The following is a 23861-nucleotide window of genomic DNA, read 5'->3' on the forward strand; positions in this document are numbered from 1 at the left end:
AAGGATTTAAAGTTATACTTCTAGAAATTGAGTATCTAATCCATTTGTGTATGAATTTGCCAGTATATCCTTGAGAACAATGGATCTGTTTTAATTATTTCCCTACTTTACAGACACTGCTTTTGTGTGGCTAATATTTTAGCAACATATAGTATCCAATTATTCATCCATAACAGAGCTTGTGGTTCTTCACGAGTATTTGACAAATCTTAGTCACACTGCTTAAAATGTATAAATACTGTCTCTTTAGAAGCATTTAATTTATCATGACAGTAGTATCTATCAACCTCTTAAAACTTTAAAAATCTGTCCTAGTATCTCTTGTTTGATCTAGTAGTCAAAGGTGGATTTGGTAAACTAACACTCACCATTCATTTTCAGCTACTAAAAATATAATAGTACCACTGTCATGGTAACTGTAAATTATACTTGAAAAGGTATTCTTTTCCTAAAACAACAAAATTACTAAGTTAATATATTAAATAACTAATAATTATAAGTTTGAAATATATTACAATAGATAGGTACACAGAAAACAATATAGCAATAATAATATATTCTAAAATTCACAACATCACATCTCAAATAACAGGCTTTTAAAGTCTTGAAAATAAAGATGTTCCTAGTGAATTTTTATATTTTCAAAATACACTAAATTCTAACATATACTTCTGAACTCTTTTTGTTTTTAAGCATTGATCTGTTTTTCACTGCTGTTAAGATTACAGTTGCTTTATAGCACCTATTATTATTTAGTATTGGGTAAAGTAAGTTCCCCCTTACTCAAATTCTTTTTCAGAAATAGCCTGATGGTATTCTTAAGCATTCATTACTTTTGAGAAATATCTTGATGATATTGGTAAGCATTCATTATTTCATATAGACTTTAAAAATCATTTTCCATTTCTAAAAAAACCTAGCTTGAGATTCTGGTAGAACTGTACTATATTTATACATTGATATCAAAAGAACTTTATGATGATATTAATGTTTCCATACAAGAACATGGCATGACTTTCTACTTGATCAGATCTAGTTTCATGTCTTTAAATAAGATTTCATACTTGTTTTGATTTGGGTCCTGACATTTTTTAAAAAGTATTCTTATGTGTTTCATGTCATGTTTCTCTTCTAAGTTACATTTCTTTTCATTTGGTTGTCACTGATTGCACTATTTTTTAAAAAGCTATCAATTATTGTGTATTTTTAATCCACCTACCATGCTATGTTCTACTTTGACTCTAAAATTTTTATTATGGCTCATCAACTCCCAGTAAGATCCTCTTAGTGCCTCCTTCCCATTCTCTGCTTTCCAGCCAAACTGGCCCGCTTTCAATACACATCATCTCCCTCCTGCCATGAGTCCTTCTCTAAACATGCTTTCCCTAGGCTAGGAAATTCCTTTCCAGTTCCTTGTTTAGTTCACCCCTACTTATTCCTTAAATTTCAACCTAATTTCCCCTTCTTCAGGGATGCCATCCTGTATTAACCAGGTCAGTTTCCCTACTTATCTGTTCTCATGGCCCTACATACCTCTACCTCCAAGCACTTATCACTGTTTGTAATTTACACATTTATTTATGTGATCATTTGGTTAATGACTCTATCTCCCTCCCACTAAGTCATATGAGGCCAGGGACCATGGCTAGTTTTGCTCCCCATTTTATCCCAAATGTCTCACATGTAGGAGGCTCTTTGTGAGTGTGAGTAGCAGGCACTGCACAGGCATCATCATACTCCTGATCCCTGGGGCAGTCAGGCAGAGCTCAGGTTTGGGAGTCACACTACCTTGTGTTAAACCCAGTTCCACCACTCCCAAGCTATGTGAAAGCTTCCGTTTCCTCATCCGTAAAATGGGAATGATGAAAGTACCCACTCACTGTGTGGTATTAAGTGAGATGATCAAAGATAAGTTTATCGTAGTGCCTGGCACATAGAAAGAAATGTGTTCTGCTGTTCATTATTTCAGATTCTTCTCATTTCTAATATCACCATGGAGGCTTTGTCTGGTGTTTTATAAAACAATTCTACCCCAAAGAAAAGTAAGGATATTCTTAATGTTCCGTAAAAGGAAACAATATATTTTCACTTCATTGTCACGTTCTGAGTGGGAGTTTTTGGTGAAGCGACCACAACAGGCAGAAAATATCCATAATGCCCATTGGGTCATCTATGCATCATGTGAATGACTTATTTCTTAGGATGTTGCTCATGGCAGTATAAGTTACTACAAATTGCTCTTAGTCAAAAAGAAACAAACAAACAGCAATAACAAAAAAACCCACCCCAACCATCACAGCTTTATAGAAGGCATCATATTAAATCTAGCTTTTCCTAAACTATATTTTCATCTTGGCTATGTAGAAATCTCCCACAGTCTTTAAAAGTATTTTATATACATATATATATATGTACACACACACATACATATATACACATACATATGTGTGTATATATATGCTTTGTTTTTGAATATATTTTTGTATATATTGATTTTTAAATGTATTCATCGTAAATATTTCTAATATTTTAGAATTATATCATATTATCTGGCCTAAACTGGATATACTTTTAAAACTAAGTGCAATTTCCTTGCAACAAAAAGAAAACACACTGATTTTTAAAATATAGGTGGGGAAAATCAAAGATCAGAAGAGTGACATTAGTCAATAAAGATGGAAAATATTTTATTTTAAAAAGGACATATACCTAGTATATGTCAGAAACTATATTAAACAGATCATACAAATTCCATTTACTGTATATAACAAAGGGTGGTTATTTTATCCTAGATTTGCTCATAGGGATAGAGATTAGGTAACACATCCAAAGTCAGACATAGCTAGTGAGTTGCAGCCCTGGAATTTGAACACGTATCTGGCTGTCCCCAAAGTCATGCTCTTTCCACAACAGTACACTGCTTATATACTCTGCTATCAGATTTTAATTTGACAACAGTTCTAAATTCATTAAAATGTGCAATAACTTTTGACCAGTAAGCAGTCATAGTGTATGTATCATTATGAAAATTAGATTTAATTGTTAATAAAACCAGCATTAATATATTTATGGGTGTCCAATTGTAAAACTAATCTAGAGTCATTTTGATTCTCAAATTATAAAGAATTTCTATCCATGGCTATATGTGTGCTATGTTGCTTTACAATTATGTTACATAACAATAATATGTTATTAATATTTGATGCCAAGCTTATTCAACGTCAAACCCATGTTGTCATTACACTGTCATTTTATTTCTACTATTAAGGTGTTTAACGTCTTTATTCCTTTCTATACAGGTGTCTAGAAATTTGTTCCTGTGTAGTCAGAGAGCCTGCTCCTGTGAGAGGCAAAATGCTGTCTGATCTAGTATTTACATATATATTAATCTCTCATTTTAGGAGAGATGGTAGAAACTTCTAATAAGAGGATATTATTGATAAAATCTGACAATACTGTGATTGATTGTGTATGTTTATTTCCTTTGTGGGTTCAAGGACCGTGGTAAAAGCAAATATCATTTGTATTTAGATATAAAATATTACATACTCATATAGTACAGAAGTCTTAATAATTCCATGTTGTTCTTAAACTTATTTCCATCAATACACAGCTGTTATATTTGTTTCACACAGAATATTCACTAAGTTAGCAAGGTTCCAAGTAATACTGGTTTAGATATGGGGAAAGGAAAAAGAGAGTCAGATAGTGTTATTTTTTTAAATTGAGCTTGCTTTCATTCATTTTTACATGTAGAAGATCAAGGCATTTAATAACTTCTAATAGAAGAATATGAGATTTTGATGAAACATTGACTACAAGAGAATTTTATAACTAAAATTATAAGATAATGCCCAATCTACTTAATTAAAAACTTTCACCAAACATACATTAATTGCCTCTGAACATTCAGCACACTAGGCTGCTTTTTTATAATAAATAAATGTACATGTATTTACATAACAGTCCAGGTATAACATTCACATTGTCTTTAAAAATAAAATCTCATGTTCATCCAGTTCTGTACCTGCATGTTAGTTGATCTCAGCGTACCAATTAATAAACATGTACTAGCATGGAAGTATCTACTGTTTGGCAGATTAACAAATATTTTCACAAACCTGCTATCAGTTAATGAATAATTATAGTCAAAGCCACGCAGTTTAGTAGTGGTCTCTTTTTAAGCAATTTTGGAAAAGTTAGAAATTCCTTTTGATGAAATTATAGACAATGAAAATATGCCAGAATCTTTGCAAATATAGTTTTCTGTGCACTGACTCTGAGATTCTTTGAACTTCATCACTGGAATCTTCATCATCGCTGTATCCCAAAGTGGAGTCACTGTCAGTATCTGAATAATCCATAGCAAGGGTTTACATTGACACTTCTCGTTCTGAAGCAATTCTCTTGTGTCTTGTGGCTACTAGACAATTCTATGGTTCATTGATATCTCAGGGAAACAAATGCAGAGTGTAAAAGGCCAAAGCCTAATGTAGCTCTTGTACAGTACCTGCCACAGCAGGGGCTCTCCCTTTTCAGCTTTGGAGCAACATGACCGCTGTCAACAGAGTCCTAGCACTCCTCCAGTGCCAGCCTTCATGGAAACTGACACTACTCGATTGCTTATGAGCTTACAGCAATCCCAGGGCAGAACCCTTCATTCTCTGCCATGTGCAACAGTTTAATGTCCCCAGTTAAGTTTGGTTCATACAAAACAAAGCCAATCTTTTCCATCTCGAAATCAAAAGCAATCTTACAACAATAAGTGGGATGATCAAAATTGATAGGATATGACAAACATCAAAGAGCCACATAAAATGAAACTATAATATTGAATTAATTACAAACGAGAATTGTAGAGTTTATGGCAAATCTGACTGTGCTATTTGAAAATTAGATCCTGTAGTGGATAAGTGTTCCTTAACAACAACAACAAAAAAAACCACATCAGGCCATTCACTGATTCTACTTCCCATTGAGTCATGAAGCTATTCCAAAATGATTATTTTATTTTACTTTTTTAATGGACAAATAATAATTGCACATATTCATGGGGTCGATAGTGATGTTTCAATGGATACAATGTAGAGTGATCAGATCAGGGTAATTAGCATATACATCATCTCAAACATTTATCATTTCTCTGTGTTTGGAACATTAAATATCACTCTACCTACTTGAAACTACATAATATATCATTGTTACCTACAGTTATCCCATAGCAGCATAGAACACTAGAACGTATTTCTCTAACAAAACTCATTTACTAGGTGTAAAATCAATTAATACATGCAGATAGTTACATACCTTCTAACCATGCTAGGCACAGAGTAATCAACCAATAGAAGTTAGCTACCCCCATCATCATAATTATTATTTTAGGATCCTTTGACATGTAGAAAGCATGTAGCCCTTTTGAAAATACTTTCTCTTTTAAAACCCTCTTTCCTAAATTTCTATAATAAATCAATCTCTCAATTGTTTTCTGACATCATCTTCTCAATTCACTTTCCTGAGTCTTCTTCCCTAGTCCACTGAAATATAGGTATTTCCTAAAATTCTGTTTCTGGCTAGTTTTTCTAGCATTGACTTCTCTTATTGGGAAAAACACATAACCCCATGACATCAGCTATAAGTTTTGTATTAATGATTTTCAAGTTTTCATTTCTAACTTTTACCTTTCTCCTATGAGACTGGAAGTCCCATGGTAACCTCCAATTCAAACCTAACTCATTTTCTCCTAACCTCAAAACCACTTTTTTCTTTGGGTTCCTTATAATGGTAAATGACATCAACATTCTTGCATTCACCTGGGCTCGAAAGATTAGATTCATTCTTCTACTCTGCCCTCTCGCTCATTGTGTATGTTTGGTCATGTCTTTGTCTGTCTCTCATGTCCACACTTTCTCTGTATTCCCAAAGGCATGGCTCTACTTTGGACCATCACCATCTCTACCTACTGCCTACAGTATTCAGTACAGTAACATACTGCACAGGTTTGTAGTCTAGGACCAATACGCTGTACTGTATAGCCTAGGTGTGCAGCAGGCTATCCCATGTATGTTTAGGTAAGCACACCCTATGATGTTTGCACAATGATGAAATCACCTAATGATGCATTTCTCAGAACATATCCCTCTCATTAAGCAAAACATGACCATACAGCATACACAATATTCCTAAAGCAGGAGAGAGCTTGTAGCATAAGCAAATTTGGAAATCAGGAATTGAGTAAAACAAGGCAGAGGTCAGAGAAGGCGACAAAGAAGGCAAAGCCATATCATTCAGTACCTGAAGATCATTCTAAGGACTTTTTTTGTAAAAAGAAAAAGACATTCACTAACTGAATCTCTTCCCTCTGCCATGTTAAATAAAATCTTAAAAATTAGTTGGAAAACCTAAGCTCAATTAGAGGAGATAGTTTTTATGTCATGATAGAATAAAATTCCAAGGAATAAATTTAGATTAACAATTTTAGAATACTGATGGCCTTTCCATACATTAAATATTACTGTATAGCCATTTATATATTAAGAAATTCATGTATTAAAAATATATTTTTAAACAAGAAATATGATATTTGCTCTTAAGAATCCTACAATGTAAAATATAGGAGTAATGAAAAAACAAATGTATAAAAGTCAATGTATTATTGAGAGTATATACCATCTCATGATAAACATAAACTTGAGTTTAAAGCAGATCCACTTTCTAGAGTTCACCTGAGGTAGTCTATGGTTTATCATCAATAAAAGGGACTCATGACATGACCTAAAAAGAATTATTCTCTAGGCAGAAAAATTATAAGTATTATCCATAAAGTAACTTCAAAGTTTATACTTCCTGGTCAGATTGGTGGATATTTCCATTCATTGTATTAATTCACTTCCCAGGAGAATGCATATCCTCTTGATCTATATTCATGAAAGGGTACAATATCTAAAAAGAAAGTGATGAAGTTGGAAGAATTCAATTTTCACATTCTTTTTTTCATTACTTCTGCTAGGTTGATAGCATAATGAATTTTTTATCTGACGTATAAACTTCACATTCAATGGCGTGCTTCAATGACAATGAAGTTAGACATTTATTAGATTGAACCAAATGAAATTGCTCTTTTTGCAGGTTAAAAGTGGCCAAATATTGATAATTTCATAAGGTTCAACCTAATACATGTAATTATTGAAAGTGAAAGGTAAAAAAAACAGCAATTGCAGATGGATATGTATTGCTATTTCTTTTCTTTTGTGTTCCCTTTGTGATATTAGCTGAAATAAGATTCACCAGTAACCCATTCTTCTTCTATATCCCATGTTTGAATGAATTCATTCCCCCAAATGTTAAGATGTGATTGATGGCTTTTGCTCCTTCTATCTAGTCATTACAGATAATTTTCTTTATATCCCATTAAAGCTGGTGTAAGAAATTACCACTGGAGAATTCTGAGTTCTAGTTTCTTTCTTGTTAGGGTATAAATGGTATTTACTCTGTACCTTGGCTTCAAATATTAAATTCTCTGGCAGAGCCTTACAAATTTAATGAATATCTCCCAAGAGAGGATTTACAGAAAGATGAAGAATTTGTTGTTCCCTATTATTATTTTAGAAGTACAGATTTAGATATTATACTGCTATTGTTTTCTTAGTGGCCCATTTGGTCTCTTTCTGAATGATTTAGATATATTTTAATTTAAGGAGGGAAAAAAAGAGAAGAAAAAAATCTTAATTAAAACTTTTACAAATCAAGCCTGGAGTATAACATAATAGATGCTTAGGTGCTCTGTTTATTTACTCAATCTAAACATTCACTTTCCTCTTATGTCTATCCTTTCCCTTCTCTGCATCAAACTTTATAAAATAATATGGATTAAGATAAATCTGGTGATCTATTTTACTTTTCATATAATGATACATGTGATTTTGTAATGTAATATGTCAAGGAGAAGTTTGAATTTGAAGAGAACTATAAAGAGACAAATTATTCAATGAAAGGGTGTTCAATGGGTTTAAGTGAGTCCCCCAAGTCCATGTGTTGGAAACTTAATCTCCAATACAACCGTGCTGAGAGGTGGGACCTTTAAGATGTGATGAAGTCATGAGGGCATCAATGTCATTGTCACAGGAGTGCATTTTTTATCACAAGAGTGGGTTTGTTATAAAAGCAAGTTCTGCTCCCTCTTTAATTCTCTTGCATGTGCACATGTGTTCTCTTGCCTTTCTGCTTCCTGCCCTCCACCACTGGATGACACAGCAAGAAAGCCCTCACCAGATGTGGGCTCCAAAACCTTGCACTTCTCAGCTTTCAGAAGTGTAAGAAATAAATTTATGTTCTTTATAAATGACCCAGTCTCAGGTATTCTGTTACAGCATCACAAAATGGTCTAAGATAGAACATCATTACCAAGAAGTGCAGCTGTTTGTATAACAAATAACTGAAAATGTGGAAGAGGCTGTGGAACCAGGTAATGATTAGAAGCTAAAGAATTTGGAGGAGCAGGCTAGAAAAAGCCTAGATTGCCATGAATGAAGTGGTAAGGGCAAGTCTGGTGAGGGTTCAGAAGACAAGAGCTTTATGGAAAAAACTAAATCGTCTTAACAGATTACTTAAATGGTCGTAATTAGAATGTTGGTAGGAATATGAATGATCAAGGCAATTCTGATGAAGTTTCAGACAGAGATGAGGAACAAGGCATTGGAAACCAGGGTAAAGGCCATCTTTGTTACAAAGTGGCAAAGAACCTGACTGACTTGTGCCCATGTCCTAGGGATTTAAGAAAGGTGAAATTTAAGAGTGATGAACTAAAATATCTGGAGAAGAAATACCTACGCAGCAAAGCATTAGAGGTGCTACATGCCTTCTTTTGGCTGCTTTCGATAAAATGAGAGAAGAGAGAAATAATTTAAAGATGGAATTTATAACAAAAAAGGAAGCAGAATGGAAAGATTTGGAAAACTCTCAGCCTGGCCATATGAAGAATATAAAAGCAGGTTCTGGAGAGAATTCTAAGTTTGTGGCCAAGCAACCGTCTGCTAAAAAAGATTAATATGATAAAGGGCTGATAACTAGAATCTATATAGAACTCAGGAAAATAAGCAAGAAAAAAATCAAACAACCCCATTAAAAAGTGGGCAACGACATGAACAAACTTTTCAAAAGACGACCGAATAATGGTCAACAAACATAAGAAAAAATGCTCAACATCTCTAATCATCAGAGAAATGCAAATAAAAACCACAATGAGATATTACTTAACTCGAGTGAGAATGGCTTTTATCAAAAAGTCCCAAAACAATAAATGTTGGCATAGATGCAGAGAGATAGGAACACTCATACACTGCTGGTGGGACTGCAAACTAGTACAATCTCTGTGGAAATTAATATAGAAATACCTCAAAGAATTAAAAGTAGAACTACCATTTGATCCAGCAATTCCATTACTGGGCATCTACCCAAAGGAAAAAAATACATTCTATAATAAAGACATCTGCACTCGAATGTTTATAGCAGCACAATTCACAACTGCAAAGATGTGGAAACAACCCAAGTGCCTATCAATACATAAGCGGATTAATAAAATGTGGTATATGTATACCATGGAGTACCACTCAGCTATAAGAAACAATGGTGATATAGCACCTCTTCTATTTTCCTGGATGGAGCTGGAGCCCATTCTACTAAGTGAGGTATAGCAAGAACGGAGAAACAAGCACCACATGTACTCACCATCAAATTGGTACTAACTGATCAGCACTCACCACCCTATACCACCTCAGGTGTCTGCTCCTTACATCCTGGCACAGCACTCGTGGGCCATCCCAAGAGGAACTGTGGCTCAAGTGGGCCTGGGTGCAGCTTGGGCCACTCGGGCTGCCACTCCATAGGGCACAAGCGGTGAGCCTTGGCAGCATCCATATGGTGCTAATTCTGCAGGTGCACAGAGTTGTTAAGCTATGGGGCCATGGCCGCTGTCACCAAGATTTCAAAGGATATCATGGATAGCCTGGAGGCCCAGGGAAAAACTTGTCTCAAGGGCAGAGCCACCACAGAGAGACCCTACTAGGGCACTGCCTTTTGAAATCATAGGAGTGGAGTGGGACTGCCTCTGAAACCCCAGAACTGTAGGGTTGCCAGTGTGCAACACCAGCCTGGGAGAGCTGCAGGCATGAGACTCCAACTCATTCACGCTGCTGGGTGGACTGAGCCCAGAAAACCCATAGGGGTGGGGCTGCCTGGTGCCTTAGGGGTCTAACCCCTGCTCCAGTGTATCCAGAAGGTGGGACGTGGAATCGAAGAAGATTATTCTGGAGACTTAAAAGTTAATGTCATTCACCCTCACTGGGTTTTTAATTTACTTGAGACTAGCTACTTTCTCTCTCTCTCTTTTTTTTTTCTATTTCTCCATTTTGAAAGGGAAACATCAATCCTATGCCAGCCTCACCACTGTGTTTTGGAAGGAAATAACTTGCTTTGATTTCACCGGCTCATAGCTGAAGGGAATTTGCCCCAGGATGAATCATGCCTTGAGTCACAACAATATCTGATTTAGATGAAACTTTGGACTTTGGACTTTTGAATTGATGCTAAAAGAAGTTAAGATTTTGAGGGCTATTGGGATAGAATGAGTGTTATTTTCCATATAAGAATGTACTCACCAGCAGATTGGTTTCCCTGATCATCACCTAAGTGCACATTTGGGAATAACACCAATTGGGTGTTGGACAGATGTGGGGGTGGGGGGAGGGGGATGGGTGTATACCTACATAATGAATGCAATGAGCACTGTCTGGGGAATGGACACGCTTGAAGCTCTGAATGGGGGCGGGATGGGAGGGCATGAGCAATATACATAACCTGAACTTTTGTACTCCCATAATAAGCTAAAAAAAAAAAGAATTAAAAATTAATTAATTAATTAATTAATTAGTTTGGGGGGCCAGGGCAGAATGCTATGGTTTGAACGTGTCCCCCAGAGTTCTTGTATTGGAAACTTAATCCCCAATGCAACAGTGCTGAAAGGTGGAATCTTTAAGAGGTTATTAGGTCACCAGGGCTCTGCCCTCATGAATGACTTAATGCCATTATTACAAGAGTGAGTTTGTTATAGCAAGAATGGATTTGTTATAAAAGCAAGTTCTCTCTCTCTCTCTCATGTGTTCTCTTGTCCTTGCACCTTCTGCCATGAGATGACACAGCAAGAGGGTCCTCACAAAATGTGGACCCCTCAACCTGGGACTTTCCAACCTCCAGAACTGTAAAAAGTAAATTTCTACAAACTACCCTGTCTCAGGTATTCTGTTATAGCAGCACAAAATGGACTACAACAGGGTGTGTCGTGTGTCATGAGTACTTTAAAGAATAAAATAATACTTTGTTTTTTTTTTCCTTTTTCTTTGTTTCTCTTCATTCACAAAGCTGAAAAATAATTCTTCAATTTTTCCTATTTTGGAAGTAGAGAAAAAGAAAGCACATTGGAATGATGTTTGCATTGATATACTAGTAAATTTCAACAGATGCACATTTGAAATGAATGTTAAGTTGCATGGTCACCTATTTCAAAGAATTGTTACCTAAAGTACTTTCAAACCTAGACTGTTTTCTCTCTTGTAGAGAATTTTAGGCAAGACGTCAGGAGAATGTCTCCTGTTTCTTGTTCTATTGCCAACTTATCGTATGACATTGAGAAAATGCCCCATTCTCGGTTTGAATTATTCACATGTGAAATGGTAATCAAAATCACTACACTCTTTTCCTCGGTAATTAGGATTTTACAGATATGGATACTTTTTAAAAAGTCTAATTATTGTGGTTTTCAGTGCTCTCAAGATGATTCATCCTGAGTCCAAGGATATTTCTTTAGATAGGTAAGGGTATTATAAGCCTATAATTGTGATCCACTGTCAGAAAATGTAAATGGCAAATCATGGAACACATAGATTTTTTATAGTAATATATATTTTATATTAGTGACTAAAATGTATTTTGACATAAAAATCAAATATGTTCACTTGAAAAACAGATTCTCACCTTCAGAGGTCAAGAACAACATAATAAATGCTGGCCGGGTGCGGTGGCTCACGCCTGTAATCCTAGCACTCTGGGAGGCCGAGGCAGGAGGATCACTAGAGGTTAGGAGTTCGAGACCAGCCTGAGCAAGAGCGAGACCTCGTCTCTACTAAAAATAGAAAGAAATTATCTGGCCAACTAAAATATATAGAAAAAATTAGCCGGGCATGGTGGTGCATGTCTGTAGTCCCAGCTACTCGGGAGGCTGAGCCAGAAGGATTGCTTAAGCCCAGGAGTTTGAGGTTGCTGTGAGCTAGGCTGACGCCATGGCACTCACTCTAGCCCAGGCAACAGAGCGAGACTCTGTCTCAAAAAAAAAAAAAAAACAATGTAATAAATGTTTATAAAACTACATATTGATAAATAAAAATTAAAACTGAGATTTTAATAGGGCTCTTTTAAGGAAGAGAAATATCCAGAATTTTAAAATAAAGTTAAACTGAAAAAGATTTTTTTGGTACTTGATCCTCAAATATTTTCTATTTTTCATTGATTAAATAAAGAGCTAGCTCTCCAAACAAAATTCTTTACTTATTTTTAATTTAATGTATCTATTATGTTGTAATTTCTCCATAACTGAAGATTAATTTTGAATCACAACAAACAGAAGAAACAACCTAATTGGTAAAGAAAAGAAATTCATATCCAGTTTGAATAAAAAAGTTTTAAAGCCAAACCTTTGCATACAATGAAAACTGCAACAGTCAGCATCAATTTAAAAAAAAAAAGCAAAGAGAATATTTGATTTATTAAACATATCAATCAACTTTTACCAAAAATTTTGATATATTAAACTTGCCCTACCTGCCCAGCACCTGTGATATACATATAGACATACTGTATAAGCATTCAAATGATCTTAAAATATTTAACATATATATTATTTAAATAGATACATGTGCATTGAACTGGTCCTAAATATCTCTCTCTATAGATATAGATATATACACATTAAAAAGGTCTTAAAATATTTATATTTTAAATATCTAAATATACAAAAGCTAATTTCTTCAATATGTAAAGAGTTTCAACAAGTCAATAATACCCCAAATAAAAAATGAACAAAACACATGTACAGACGGTTGATAGACAAGGAAAGATAAATGGCCTTTGAACATAAGAAAATATAAAATACCTCATGCACAATGAAAGAAGTGCAAAAGCAGGTAAATACAATGCTGATAGAAATACAATATAGGACAATGTTTTTAGAGACAATTCAGTACTATTTATCAAAATTTTCTTTACAATTATTTACCTTACATATGTATTTATACTTTTGGGAAATGATTACATTAAAAGGATATTATTACAGTATTGTGTATAATAATAAGATTGGAAATAATCTTATTATATCCATCAACATGAGATTGATTAAATACATTTTTGTATAGTAATAAAAGGGAATCCTTAAAAACCATTAAAAGCACTGAAGAAAGCCTATATGTATGTGATCTCCAGGATATCATAAGCAAAATGGACATGGTGCAGAACTATGTGTATATTTGCCATCATTTGTGTAAAATACACACACATTAATTAGCATATATTAAAATGCATGATTCTTTACTGGATGCATTAGAAAAAGTAATTACATCCAGGGAAGAGAATGTATAATTAAAGAACAGAGGAAGTAGGGAGAATTATTTTCATATCTTTTGAACTTTATATTATGTATTTGAATTATATGCCATAAAATACATTTTTTAAAAAACCATATGAAATAATAGAAATTAACTCTTACAAGTAATTTCTGGGTAGAGAGGCTGGTGAGGTCTTTTACTCTCCCTGAAGGCCTGTGTGTTGACTGTGTAGTTATCGGCAGCTGTTCATTCCTGGACCACCACTCAACTCTCACACCAAAACCATCCCCAGCTATCAGGGCTACATCTGACTTATGCTGGTCTAGTCTGATTACACCGAAGAGATACCAGTTTAGTGGGTAGAGCAAATAAAACGCAGCTGGACACAGTATCCCCCAGTGTCACTTACAGCATTGCCTTTCCCCCAGTTTTGTTGGCAGGAATCATAGGAACTAGATGACAAACTAAGGAAGATATTTTCTCAGCAGGGACATCTGCTCCTTAACACCCTTAACAACTGTTAGGGTAGCATTTTGGATCTTTTAAAAGGTTAAGCTACCAATTGTGTGTGTGTATGTACAGACATTTCACATAGATATCCATGTATGCATGTAATAATAGTGTATTTAATTTTGCTTTGAGATTCTGTTTTTCATATTTTCATTAGTAATTAGGAAACAGATTTTCTCTTCATAACGATTTTTTTCATACTTTAATCACATAAGGTGCATTAACCACATACATTAAGTCACAGGAAATCTTTACATAGAGAGAGTAGATTTTAGTAATTAGAAGAGCAGGTTCATGAATTACTTCATATAGGTTCAAATACCAAATATGCCACTAATTAGCTGTGTGATATGCAGTCAGATAAAGTTCTCTAATTTTCAATTTTCTTGTGGAAAAAAAATGAGGAAAATAATAATATTTAACAGGGCTAATTATGTGAAGAATATGCAGTGAGCCTAGATCACTGTCTGACATACTAAAGCATTCAATAAATATTAGACATTATTATCATTTCATTATTATTACAACATGCCTAACCCCAATAGATTGTATTCATTTTTGTTTACCTACTGGTAAACATCATAACCAACATGCTGCTTCTATTAATCTGCAAAGTTTCTCAAGGATTAACAGTCATCTCTTCATAGTTAGTAAGTCCCTCTGTTGTTAAAATAAAAACATGCTTTCAAAGAACAATAGAAGATTTCAGATCACATTGTTGAAATTTCCTATTATGGCTTAACTGATCATCTGAAACATGCAGAACTTAATGAAAATGATTTCCTGCTGTAATGCAGAAATGAATGACATTCATTCGTTCACTCATTCATGCAGTAAAGTCGGGTTGCTATTAACAAATAAAAATACAGGCCACCCAATTTAATTTGAATTTCAGATAAACAATGATTATTTTTTAGTATAAGTATGTCTCATGTGATAATATACTTATAGTAAAAATATCTGCATTGTTTATGTTTGTTAAATTAAATTAAACTTGGCCTAAAGCTACCCTCATACATAGCACTGTAACTTCACTTAATATGTAAACAAACCCTATAGCTAACTTGAGAGTACATTCTTGTAGCAAGTAACCAAGTCTCAGCCAATCATAAAAGCCAAGCTTTCAACCAATCTCAGGCTGCAAACTGCCAAAACATGTTCAAATAAGGCAAACACAAAGCCATAATCAATCAGGCTATTTCTGTATGCCACTTCCGTCTTCTGTCTATAAATACGACCTGTCCACATTGCTAGGGAGCTCTCTGAACCTTTACTGGTTCAGGGTTTTTCCACAATTTATAAATCATTTCTTTGTTCAAATAAACTCTGCTAAATTTATTTTGTCTAAAGTTTTTCTTTTAACATCTGAAACTCAAATTTAACTGGGTGTCCTGTATTTTACCAGACAACCCTAAATAAAGTTTCTGGATGTAGGCCCTGAGCTAGATAATTCAAGGTGCTGGGTATAGATACATAGGGATAATGGGCAAAGTCCTTGGTCTCCAAGGGTTTATAGTTTAGCAGAAGGTTTTAACAGTTACAATGTGGTGTGATCAGAGTATTTTAAAGGTGTGAACATAGTTATACCAAATCACATGGGACCGTCCCAACCTTATCTGTGAGATAGAGTGGGGAAGAGGGATGGGTTGATGATAGATCAGTGAAAGCCATGGGGAGAGGTGATGCCTCAGTTAAGAACTGATGTGCATGTAGAAATTAGTCAACAGAGAAAGTGACATGGTCATGTCACCAGGAACAGTCTGTGACATAGCATGAGACAGTACTGTGTATAGGGAACAGCAATTAATTCATACTGGCTGAAACCCTGGGAGCAAATAGGGGAGGAGAGAGAAATAGCTTAGCAGGGTTGGGAGAGAAGAAATTTGAAATGGCTGTATATTGACTATACAAGTGTCTTTAAAAATTCAGCAGATTGTTTTAACACATTGTTAAATCTATATAAAATTTCTGGAAGAGGAATAAAAAACAAGTCTGGAAGGAAGCAATACATAGCCAATGTGTTCCCCAGTTGTCTGGGTTTATTATTTTGTTTTCTTTTTTGTTGTTAGAGGCTAAAATTGCTAGGGAATTGCTAGGGAAACCATTAAAGCCTTCCTAGATAATTGTAAGAAGAAAACTATTTGGATAAAGTTAACAGTGACAATTAGTACCACTAAGAAATCTTCCTTCCCTACCATGCAATTTCTCTCGTTAGTTTCTCTACCTGATACACCCATGATATTGCATGTGCATGATGATAATTGACAGATATAAGACATTTGGAAAACTTTTGTTGCCTTTTATGTTCTGGATCCTGCAGAACTGACTCAGTATCTGCTCTATAATTCTCCTATCATGCTCCACGCAGAGCTACTGCTCTATGAATGCCAAGATGCTGGTGCACTCGGTGTTTCCCTTACTATCATTAAATAATTAAGTAATGCTTAATCAAGCACAGCTGAGAACACTGAGAAGGCAGGTAGCAAGAGCCACAAATTGTCACTTTGAGTTTATAACAGATAATCATGAAGCACATATGGTAGCACAGTAGGGTCATTTTGAAAATAGCTGTGGCACAATTGAAACTGACCAAAAGTTTTAGCTTCATTAATAATTGAGAGAACCAAAAACAATTGTGCACTTCTCTATGCCAGATATTGGCTGATTAAAAGTGAAATCTTGTAATTATACATTCATAGGAGGTTAGCAAACTATGCCCCTGAGCCAAAACCAGTGAGCAGCCTGTTTTTGTAAAGCTCTCAAATTACAAATGATTTTTTTACATTTTTAAAGGATTGTTTGGAAGAAAAAGAAAGCCAAGACAAGAAAACAAAAAACATGTGACAGAGACCGTATGTGATGCGTAAAGTCTAGAATATTTATTATCTGGCTCTTTATAGAAAAAGTTTGCCTTCCCCTGAATAGTTGAAGAAACTGAAGTTCAGAAAGATTCAAGGACCTGCCTGGAGTCATGTAGCTAAAAAGTGGCTTATCTGGATTTTAATTCAGATTTATTTGTTCTCAATGTCCATGCACCTGCCATTAATCATGCTATCTCCATGACCGTCGAAATCTGTGTCTAAAAGTTCTGAGGCTGTGATCAAAGGGTGCTATTTTACAGGCTGTATTTAACTTAAACACCCTCATTGGGTAACAGCACAGACAAACTCGTATTTACCTAATGTCAAGTCCACTGTTGTGCAAAAAACATTTCTCTGCCACTTTCTTCCATTCTTGTAATTTTATGCTTCTACAACTGAGAGCAGATCATCTAATCAGGCCTAAGAGCTTAATTAATGCTTTCTCAGCAGTAACAAAAATGGAATCTACATTGTAGCTAATTACTTAGTGATTCAACAATAACTTCTGCAGACTCTACATCTAAAATGGCTCAAAAGAAAATACACAATACAATTTGTAGTTTAATAAAACATCATACCATTTAATAGATTTCTAAAAATCATACAGCAAATAATCTATTAATTAATGTCTTAATGAAACTTTTAATAATCTTAATGAAGGTACCTAGTGATTTTAATTATGTGCAGCTACAGCATGAGGCTTTCAACAATCAGTTGCCATTCTTTACTCTTAATCACAAAACTAAGAAATCTCATATCACTACTAGTCACAGCTGTCTAGCATTTTGACCTGCAGAGCAAAGCATCGTAAGTTGTATCTCTCCATCAAATACATGCTGCACTATTTTCCTTAATTTGCCCCCAAGATTGTGGGCTGATACCCTTTATGAACAAGCAGACAAATCCACCTTCCTAATTCAAAATGTGTTTGAAAATCAGATATCTTCTTCTCCCTCCCACACTCCTTCCTTCCCTTCCTCCCTCCTTTCCTTCTTTCTGTCCTTCTTCTATTTATCCATTTGTCCATCCAGCTAACCATCCGTTAACTGTATAAGAAGCCATCTTAAGCACTAAGACAGATACAGTGATATATAACGCATAGTTCATACTCTCAAGAAATTTATAGTTTGATAAAGGCAATGTGAAAGATTGGAAACAAACTTTTATTTTATGCTAATTATAAATTAGCAGCTATGCAAATTTTAGCTAACAATAAGTAATATTTATTGAGTGATCATCATGTGTCAATTTCTGTAACAGGGATTTACATGCTCGAAACGCTAACCTTCAAAACAATCCTTTGATTTAGTTACTATTATAGTTTCTCAGCTTGACAAATGAAGAAGCTGAAGTAAATAGACGTTAAGCAATTTTCCCAAGGCCATAAAGCCCATGAATGGCAGAGCAGGGATTCACACCCAGGTAGTCTGACCCTAGGTACCACATAGTAGACATTTTGTACCTTAAATTATCATATTTGATCATTAAGATGATCCTATAATGATACATTTTTAGAGTGACTTCTCAGATCACCATAATCACAATTTTCTAAGAATGTCCTATACTCCAAACCCAGTCAGGTGAGCCTTTGATAACATATTCGTTGTCAGTGGGCTCATATGCTCATAGCTGCTTAGGGCTAAATGGCCTGACAAAGCTGGCCAATTAGATTCTGTTTAGAAATAACTGGGAATCAGAGACACTTTTTTACCTGAATACAAAAAAAAAAAAAAAAAAGCCACTTGGAAGCTCTGGCCCTCTCTACCATATGTAGAGAAAAGGCAGAGAAAATAGATCTGGAGCAAGAAAGAAGGTGAGGTGTCAATAGAGAAGGTACGATGAGAGAATTTTACTTGTTTTGGATGGATTTCTTGGTGTTCATAATTTTTGAGAGGACCAAGGAACCTTGTGAATCTTGGATCTATAAGATACCTCATTACCCATTCAATATGGTCCTTTATGAGTCTCACTAGGTTGAGTTGTGCATTGTTACTTACAATCAAAGGAATAACTATTATACTTATGATACAGATGCTTATATCCACTTTTCAGTTGGGGAAAATTGAAACTCTAGGAGTTTATGTAAGAAGCACAAAAATAATTACAATACAAGGAGGAGAATTTATTTATCCCAGAAGTTAAGTATATACGAAGGGATCTGGAAGGAAAAGAAACTGCATGTGTGTAGAAACCTTAGAAACAGCTATGTGAAAGAGGAGACATTTACCAGGTCTTGAAATATTGATAGAATTTGTAGTTATAGAAGGAAGAGGGTTCTAAATAGTAGGAGGAGCATGAATAATGGCCTTTCCTAGAACTAAGTGAGATTGAGGGCATATGGGAGACTCATGTCAGAAAGGTGGTCTAGAGCCAGATTGTAGCAGGCAAAGAAGACTATGACACTGGACATTTTAATTATTTATTTAAGAGCTATCATAAGTTTTAAGAAGATCCCTCTGGTAGTGTCAAGTAGTATATGAGAAGCAATAAGACATGGGAAGAACACTTAGGAGTTCAATGAGATGATAAAAAGAGCCCAAACAAGTAACTCCTCAAGATTTATGATGTCTTCATTAAGGAGGTAAATAGTCTGTCTCAGTAGAAATTCACACTAATAACCCTTTCCAAAAGCCAACAACCACCACAAACAAAAAAAGTATAAAACAATGTGGATAATCATGTATGTATATGGACCACCAACACCAAATATGTTGAAACGATAATGCCTGTTATATTCTGTCATGGATTGTTCTTTTCCCTCAGGTAATAATAGTCTTAGTTTTCTCATCCATATAATTGTCTGGGCATAGGTAGGGGAAAATGCAAATTATAATGAAATGCAATTTAACTAAATTAAAATGTGCAATGGTATGCCCAGAACACAGAGGAGAGCAGCTGGTGCTGTCTTGTTGGAGAACACTTTTGGCACAGCCTTCCTGGAAAAACTTATAAGTGTACTGAGCCTTAAAAAATACTAAAGAGTTAGCCAGGCCAGGTAAGGAGCAGAGCAGAGTGGCGTCAGCTGGGAAATGGTTGGGCATTTTAAGCAGAAAGGATCCTGTGAGAGAAAGCAGAGAGTTAGAACCAGTGGAGAAACTACAAATACTTATGCGTTTTTGGAGAACTAAACTAAGAAATCAGGGGTAAGGAGAAGGCTAGAGAAGAAGACAGGAGCCAGATCACAGCAGGATCTAGAGAGAGACCCAAACTACTTAACACAAGATATAAGCGGTGAACTCTCAAATGACACTGCACAAAGTGTCTCCAGGAAACTTCAGCATGGAGGCATTTCACCTTGATCCCCAAGAACAAACTATTTATATCTAGAGAAAGCCTAAAATTAGATGGGATTAAAACACTCAAATTGACACACAGAACCAAGATCATATGTCAGATCCTAACTTCCCGAATTATATTTAAATTATCTGTTAGTGTAAAAGCAATAGAATGGTTAAAACACCAATAACTACCATCTTTGCTAAGAGATTTTAATAAGAGTAGAGTAAATCACAATATATACTATCTTTTGTTAGCTATAAATCCTATAATCCTGAGTATGAGTGTCAACAAAGGCTGTCATTACATAGTCAAGGGAGCAAAACTGTTAAAACAATGTGTTAGTATAATAGCTGACACATTTGTGCATTTAGTATGTACTAGACATGGTGCCACATGCTCTACATAGATTGCTTAATTTAAAGATGTATCTGAAATTGATTCTCCGAAATATTTTCCCTACCACTTATTTTTCCTTCCATCTGCAATTTCCTATATTCCTTTCCTATTGGAAAGAGTGTGGGCAATGGAGTCCAACATATATAGTTCTGGACTCTTTTAGTTACATAAAATGCTTAAGTTACTTGAGCTTGCTGAGCCTGAATTTACTAGTCTGTGAAAGTAAGACTATAATGTCTACATTGCAGATAAAAATTCAGTGAGATAACCTAAGTGAAGACCTCTGGGACAATTCTAGCACTTGTTGCCATTAGTGAACATTTCTTGGCCATGCTTAGTTAGGTACTTTCCCAGCCCAGTGGAATGCACTTCTATTTGGGCACTGGCCTTTGTTAGATAACTCACCTTTCGCAAGAGGATGGCAATCCACCCCTGGAACATGCAGTTCTGCACATAATGAGTCACACAAAATAGCAACATGGCAGCAATGATGGACTTATAGTTGTAGGGTTGGACCAGTAATGCAGGTAATCTTGAGCAATCAGTCTCTTTATGTTTTACGAACAATCTGTTGCATGCAACTAAACACTTCTCTCATTGCACTGTTTGCTGAGAAGCATAGCTCTATGGGCCAGCTCTAAAAGGCAAACTGAACCTCCCAGAACTGATGCTGGTTTCATCTTCTGTTCCTATCCCCCCTCTTCTATCCCCCCCACATATGCCATTTCCCTTTGCCTCAATTTCTTAGTATTTTTTTCCTAGGGTATTGATCTTTCTTCCTCCCTCCCTCCATCTTTGTAAAAACAAAACAAAAAAATACAAGTGCGAATTGGGCAGATTCTCTACAGAATACAAAACCAGCTCTACTGTGTAGGCATTTTCAATCTTAGAATCGGGTCTTCCAAAGGCTGTTTAGGGGCACCTGCCCAATAAACAATGGTGCAACATGGCCCTTGCACTGTTACAAGTACTTTACAATGCCAAGAAGGTTCACAGTTCAGGCATTGAGAAGGAGGAAGTGGTGGGATGCAGGACAAGGGCAGCAAAGATAAGAAAACACCCTCTAAAGTCAAGTGAAGGTGTTTGGCACTGCTGTATATGACCTATATAGGGAAGTGGTATTATTATTGTTGTTGTTGTTTGTGATACATAAAGTCTTTTTTCGAATAAGACATTTTATATCTAAATAAATGGTGTGTGTTCATTAATTTCCTTTCTTCAACCAGCCAAGAGAGGTCAAACTATGCATAATCCTAACCAAGATAATAAACTTGGAAAAAATAAGCTGATTGCACACCTTTGTTTAGCTCAATAGAGACATTTCTAGAAGCTGCAGCTGTTCTATTTGAAAAGTGATGGAGTAGAAGGGAAAAAAAGAGTATCCAAATTTTATATTTCAGAAAATAACGTGGTCCCAAGAATCTGCCTGCTATATTTCTAACTGACATTCTTGATTATATTCCTAGCCACTCCCCCTCAGAGACTTGTGATGACTTTCTGAATACAAGGTTGTGTCATATATTAAAACTATTTATATCTTTGTTCTTTTAAATTAATTCAAAATTCTACTTGAGACACCATCAGTATCATTATAATAGCCATCTAACTATGGAGAAGGAAATTATTTAAATGGATTATGTAGAATTTCAAAAGGCAGTTTTTGATAATAATCTATAATCTGTAGAACAGACCAGTGCCAGGTTTTGAACTTAGAACAATTTAATGAACAGTATCAGAAGAGAAATAAACCAGCTGTTCTTTTGCCCTGATTATTTATAGAATACTGAAAGGGAAACAATAGACTGCATTATAGATGCCAAAGCAAAATGTGATACACTGGGCCAGTGATATTTGGACTAACTCCTAAGCAAGCCACACCTAGGCATCTTTGACAGGTCATTGTTTGGAGATGGAACAAGGACAGAGGTGCTGCCCTGTCATGGTACACATCGCAGGAGGCCAGACAGACATCCTTGAAAAAACGTGTACACACTCAAGAGCTTCTCACAAGGTTATTTTACTAGCTCTCATACAAATTAAAAGCCATCCCTTCTGGCACATCTATGGCTTCCCTGGTATAATTTCATTGTGCTAATGCACATTTTAACATCTTAAATCCTCTTTAAGAGTTTAAAGAGAGAAGGATGAAATATGAGTAGGAACATATATGGAACCAGAAAAACTGAAGTTGACATTAGTGTTCCTCTGCATACTATTTCTGAGATGTCAGACTGTCATTTAACCTCTCTGAGCGTTCATCTTCATTTTAAAATGAGAACACCACATACAAATATTTTTCCAGTTTGTGTGTGTGTGTGTGTGTGTGTGTGTGTAATTTGAAAAAAATGAAAATGTTCTGAAATAACCACTGGAAATCAAACATGTGCCAACAAGTAGATCCAAGCCATATTGTATAAATTCAGTTATTTCATGATACATTTTACCACGTTGACACAGCCTGGGTGATTATGCCAACTATACTCTATTTCACAAAGCAAAGCATATCTTCTATCTTATTCATAGTCTCCAAACTGTGATTAAATCCATAAGTAGCAGAATTCTGGGACTGACAAATAATACTCAAAGGCAACATTGTAGAATGACACATCAGTGATGAAAATCTATGGCCCATAGATGCATAAGGACCTGAGCTTCATTACCTTAAATGGTAAGAATTTGCCAAAACAGTGTCATCTTGTTAGGTAAACATTTGCTACTTTTAAGATCTTTTCAGGCCGGGCGCGGTGGCTCACGCCTGTAATCCTACCACTCTGGGAGGCCGAGGTGGGCGGATCGTTTGAGCTCAGGAGTTCGAGACCAGCCTGAGCAAGAGCGAGACCCCACCTCTACTAAAAATAGAAAGAATTATATGGACAGCTAAAAATATATATAGAAAAAATTAGCCGGGCATGGTGGCGCATGCCTGTAGTCCCAGCTACTCGGGAGGCTGAGACAGGAGGATCGCTTGAGCTCAGGAGTTTGAGGTTGCTGTGAGCTAGGCTGACGCCACGGCACTCACTCTAGCCTGGGCAACAGAGTGAGACTCTGTCTCAAAAAAAAAAAAAAAAAAAAAAAAAAAAGATCTTTTCAGTACTTTCCAGATAATCTCTTTAGGGCATTGAGACATGAGATAAAGTGTAACATTCTAAAAGTTCAAATGATTATTTAC

At 35.5% G+C, this 23861-nt stretch overlaps 1 protein-coding gene across 2 annotated transcripts in view; it reads right to left on the reverse strand.

Annotated features, from left to right (window-relative positions):
• PRKG1 (protein kinase cGMP-dependent 1) overlaps positions 1-23861 on the reverse strand; it is a 1171371-nt gene that overhangs the window by 134120 nt on the left and 1013390 nt on the right. The gene's annotated exons all lie outside the window — the stretch shown is intronic.

Source organism: Eulemur rufifrons, chromosome 28 (assembly GCF_041146395.1).
Source record: "Eulemur rufifrons isolate Redbay chromosome 28, OSU_ERuf_1, whole genome shotgun sequence".
Lineage (NCBI taxonomy): Eukaryota > Metazoa > Chordata > Mammalia > Primates > Lemuridae > Eulemur > Eulemur rufifrons.